Below are 6000 nucleotides of genomic sequence, written 5' to 3'. Positions count from 1 at the left end.
ATATATATATATATATATATATATATATATATGATCGCAGCAGAATTTTTCTGAATGCATTAACATAAATAATACACGTGCAGCGGGAAAACACGCGAGTGTAGTAAAATATCACGTCATTCTTTAATCAAGATAGAGAGAGACTTTCCTTCATAAGATAGGAAACGTAATAAACAATCGAAAAGTATTTTTTCTGACAGGAAGCATCAATATTGAAGAAAAAAATATGCATTATACGAAATGCATTGTTAAAATCTAATGTCGAATTATATATATATAATTTAACAATATATATCATTAGAGAAATCTCATGTTTACAATTATATTTATTATGTATACGCATTCTACTTATCCATTGTAAAATCAATAAACTGAGGTAAGAATCTACACATCACAACATGAAAGTATTTAAGTATCGTAAAAATCAGAATAAATATTGAGAACGTTTACATTTATAAAACGATAATCTTTACTTCGAGCCTGACACTCACAGCGTAAACGGTCTCTCAGAAATCTGAGTTTTCTTCCATAAAGTAAGCACGAATTCCGATTAGAAGTCGATTTGCCGAAGCGCGATACTTTCTCGATACTCGAAATACACAAAGCGAAACGAAACGTGCATGTCAATGAGTGAATCGCTGCATTGTCATGCAAATTAAACGTACCAGCAATAATCACTGTTCGCCGCGATCGTTTAATTGCAGATGAATGTTAAGAAATTATATCATCGTATATATTCGATAGTTTTCTATTTCTAGATTATTCTCGGTTTCAGAAAAAGATATGCCAACTTTCATTTTTATCGCACCCAATCTAATCAACCCAATCTATAATTGAATTGTTTAAATAAAAAATAAATAGCATCTATATTAATGTGTGCATTTATAATTAGTAAATAATACATTAAAGTCAAATTTAATACATTTCTTGAATTTAAATGTTTAACTATATTATTTCAGCTAAATTTTGAAGTTTTAATATTACAACCTTGGTCAAAGTATAAAGCACCCTCACAAATTTATATTAGGTGTGGGAAAAAATTCGTGGCGTTTTTTGAATGCCATCTAATGGGAAAAACGCCACGAACTTTTTCCTACACCAAATATAAACGTTTTACCTAACAAAAAATAAATTAAAACATTTTACTGAAAAATAATTTTTATTATTTTTATAACAATTTTAATCCTCTGCTGGCATGACAATAATGATTTTAACTCTTTCATTACTAAATAGAGATCTTTGAGAAACAAAGGGCATAGATTTTTTATTTTGGATTACAAATCCTGAAATAAAATTCTGCTATAGTTATCAAAGCTTTAACAGAATTTTTATCACCATAGAAGTCAGATTGCATTTTATTTATTTTTTGCAGATTTAACTTTGTCTACAAAAATACACAATTAAAATATTGATGATACCTTTAAAGACTCTAATTGCCGACAAAGAATTAATATTTTGTTAGTCTTTCTTTAGCTTTTATTACCGCCAGTGCTCTTTTGAGAAAATAAACTGACGCCTTTATACTTATGGCTAAGGTACTATCTCACTGCAATTAATTCTTACTGTATACGCAAAAGTATTAAAATGTAAAAACACTTGTGACACACATTTTTCGTCATGCACGTTTCACATAATCGAAATCATACGGTCCCGTTTGTTAAAATAACAGTCCAAATTATAATTAGCGTTCCTTCGTTTCCCTTCACGATGTATGCGACGTCTTTCCTTCTTATTAATTCAAGCCTGCTTATTATTCGTGACGGCGAGAAATATCCGACGGAAAGTTTAATCGCGTCCCCAGTCGTGCATGTAAGCGACTCGGTAATTTCTCGAGACCCGTAATATAATCGAGCGAAGTTAAGAACGACTCTATTTGTCGTGGAGTGTGCGCACTTATGCTACTGGGATACATTTATCTCATTGCCGCCACTGCAGAATCTCTTTTCGCGCATTTCACTCACACGGAAACAGCAATTTTGCTGAAAAATCTAAAAATTCAGCTAGATACAGATATGAAAATAATTTTGCTGGACCATCAAAATAATTAGATAGGATGACAAAATTGATTACTAAAATAATATCAAAACATTTAGCAGCATTGCTCAGCATACTTAAAATTTCCACAAAATCATTTTGATGATCCAACAAAATTATTTTCAGATCTGTATCTACCCATTTAGAATCGCCAGCAGTTACAACGAAACTAACGCTTAGCCAACGCTAATGTCAAGGTTCTGACGATCAAGATTCTGTCAATCAGTATACTGGGTCATCACTGGCAAATGATTGGCCGTCAAATGATGGCCAAAGTTCTGTCAACCAGTATTAGCCAATATTAGATCATCACTGACAAATGACATTAAAATAACTGGGCCAATACCATCTGCCAATACTGAGTTCACGTTATCATCCAGTATTTAGCCAATATTGAGCCAGTAGTTTGTCAATACCTGAATTGTGGCAACCAATAAAATAATAATTAGCACTGGGCCAATTGTAAAACCCTATATGAGTAGATAAATTTTTAAATTTTTTAACAAAATTGCCCTTTTCGTAGCACATGTCTATTTAGATGATATGTTTAGTCACACGGATTTCTATGGCCGAATGCGGTCTCTTCACTACGATACTTTCTCGACCGATACTCTCGACACGTCCCTCCGCGTGTCGTCGGGTTCCATCTCTCTTTTTTTTTCCATCGCGCCACTTCATGCTTCGCTAAATGTAACTAGAAAGTATACTCTTAACTAAATCGATGCCAACAGAAAAAACTTCTAAGTGTCGCTTAGCACTTAATTACGATTTCGTAACGCTCTAACATAAAAATGCGTGAAACAAATGTGAATATGTAAAAATCTCATAAATAAATAAATTTACCTTCAAAATTAGATCATTTATAATTATCCTATTTCAATTTACTTTAGTTCTAAAGTTTTGGCACGTTTTTAAATATGAATTTCCGTTCTAATTATTTAACAATGTTCCATAATTTAACTTCGTTCTTATTGATTCGACAATATTAGTTCTTCGTGCTTTTTCATCCTAAACGAAATTCGACGCAAATATTTAAATTGAGATAATTCTCTTTAGTTAGCTTTTTTCTTCATATGGAAAAAAAACGCGAAAGATACCAAAATATCTCTCTATCCCGAATCTGCGCGAGGAAGTAAAATTCCAAGCCGGCACATCGGTCGGCTCGGTTTTATTGAATATCTGGGAATATTGTCACAGAACGGTCGAAGTTCATCGAGCTAACGAGCTCGAACCGCTCTCGACAAGTGGCGAGCGTACTCCTCTCTGTCGGTTATTTGCGCGATCGAAACCCGGATGGTCCCCGCGCGAGGAATGGATCGGACAGTTTTCAAAAATGTTCGTTTAACAATCCGGCACAATCAGCCGTCGACGGTGGCATCTACCGAGAGCCGCGTACTGAAATCACTGCTCGCTCTCGAGCGAAATCGATTGCCTTTTTGATTTCCATGTTCGCTATTTTCTATTTTTATCATCAGTTCTTGCACTTGCGATTGTTGTGTTTGCACGCACGATGATCTATGAAAATACAGGCGATAAAGATTTATGTTCCATCACAAAGTATCAAATTAACTTTTTTATTTATAAAGATTATGCTACGTGTCCTCTTATTAATTTATATACTATATTTACGACTCTCTGTATTTTTAACAATAGATTTTATAGATACAGAATCTACTTTTTATTAAGTAACACCTGTTGTAATATTTTAGTATACTGCTAATACAGTAGTCAAATAAAGATAATAAACTTTCAAGAAGATTGAGAAAAGAGATTTTATTCCCAAGTCTGTTTCCCATATTAATCTTTTAAAAAAGGACTGTTATATTATATAAGCTAAATCATTTTTAGGATAAATGTCTTACTATGATTATTGCAGCTCATTATCGTTTAGTCTACGAGATCCGCGTGTGCTCCGAGTTTTATTGTATTCGATTAATGTACTTTTAAGTGCCAGCGATTCTCCGACGGCGTTTTCAATTCCCAACGAGCGTCGCGATCGATTTAATCCTCCGTGGATTAATTCGCGCCTCTTTCGCAGCCGACGTACTGGCCGAATTAGCCGATATTTTTTCAATATCGGAATAGCGAATGTACCTCGAGGTGGATTTTTCTCCTCGTCGTTCGAACGAATTAACAGCAGCGGCATGGTGCTCCGATCCGCCCCGGAGGCGGGTTATTGCCATCGTAGATAATTAATTCGCGTTAATCGCAGCCCATTTGAAATGGTAATGAGAAAGGGATGATTTAAAGCGGTCCTCGCCAGCTGCGATTCGCAATTCGCCGATAAGAAGAAAGAGAAAGATACACGAAGCGAGAGAAAGAACGACAGAGAAAGATAGGGAGAACCCTGGGGTCGAAACAAAATATACATTAATTGGTAATCTAATAGTTTAATGATACGACATAAGTACTTTAATACCCATATAGATACATCGCGTGTATAAAAAACGAATGAAATGAAAGTTCGGATATATTCACGTTAATACCTCTGTTATCTCTAAAAGTTTCAGTGTACCATAAAAAAAGAGGAAGGAAACACGCACTATCTCTGAGCATGTAAAGACAGCCGAAAGTGAAATTAATGTAGAAGGTGGAATAAACGGTGATTAAAGGAACGAAACATGAATCGAAAATCCGACTTGATCTGCCTTTAACCGCATACCTCCTCCTCGCCCATCCATTCGATGTCTATTACTTCGAGTTTCTAATCCGTCTCGATCCATCGTCTTGACTTTAAATCCCGGATTACACGTAATAGACCGGCCTCAGCTATCGCCATTTTCATCGGTAGATGCCGCGATTTGCTTCCGTTCAACGCGATTTATCGGTCGTTTTCACGTTTATATCTCCAACATTGTCAATAAGCTTTCACGCTGCTCTTGTGACGACGTCAAATCGTCTACTCTATTGCGTTTCTAAATATAATTCTTCCCAAGTATTTTTTTCTTCGAATTGTATGCAACATCAAAGAAAAGATAAAAAATAGAAAATAAAGCTAACTGGATTTTGGTATTTTTAATGAGCAAGGAAAATCATTAAAATGTATCAAAGTAAAAGTTTAGATTTATTTTCTTCTCTCTATATCTCATTTATATAATTCTATTTATAACACTTGTACCTTGCTTCTACCAATAATTCATATTCATAATAATTCATAGCAAACGAACTTGTTTCCGCACTGAGAGAAAATAATGGTTGCAATTATCATAATTTAATAATTGTATTATTATGATTTATATTCACTGTCGATTTTCACTGAGGTACTATTGCTCTTATTTAGTATTAATTATATAATTTATAAAATCTACTTTCGGTCCCAACTAGGTATTTTTTTTAGTAAAATTATAATTCTAGAATTATTATTACTAACATTGCAAATATTAATTAAATAAAGATCTTAACCATATTTTTATCACATAATTATAGTCATAAGTACCAAACAGTTTTTTCTTAGAGTAGTTTAAATTGATGATATTTTAGATATTTATCTATTTATATTTATAAATAGCTATTAAAAAAATATACACATACAACATAATACAATTCATACATATATTTTTAATCATAAAAACCAACGGTGGTTAAGCTTTTTAACTGTTAAATTCATTTCACATTATAATTCATGTCACATTATAATTCATGTCACATTATAATTTGAATCATTTTAATTATTTCTATAGGTGGGCACTGTTCCTAATCAATACGTTAAAAACAATTTCATTGTTTTAATTATATATATAAATTAAAGAAGAAATATACATATTATCAAATATATTAAATTTAACTCAAATTTAGTATATTATTTACTAAGCATACGTTAATATGGACGTTATTTACTTTGAAAGCAATCCAACTAGAGATGGATTGATTTTGATACACATAGAAGTTAAAAATAACAAAATATTATTTAATTCAAGGAATTGGGTTATCATTACTCTTTTAATATCCAACAGTGTATTGTATATT

General features: G+C 32.7%; 1 protein-coding gene across 1 annotated transcript in view; it reads right to left on the bottom strand.

Moving 5' to 3' along the window:
• LOC105618729 (AF4/FMR2 family member 4) overlaps positions 1-6000 on the bottom strand; it is a 223657-nt gene that overhangs the window by 157378 nt on the left and 60279 nt on the right. The gene's annotated exons all lie outside the window — the stretch shown is intronic.

The sequence above is a fragment of the Atta cephalotes genome, assembly GCF_000143395.1.
Source record: "Atta cephalotes unplaced genomic scaffold scaffold00001, whole genome shotgun sequence".
Lineage (NCBI taxonomy): Eukaryota > Metazoa > Arthropoda > Insecta > Hymenoptera > Formicidae > Atta > Atta cephalotes.
The sequence above is the reverse complement of the archived record's forward strand: the minus strand, read 5'-3'. Positions and strand labels throughout refer to the sequence as shown.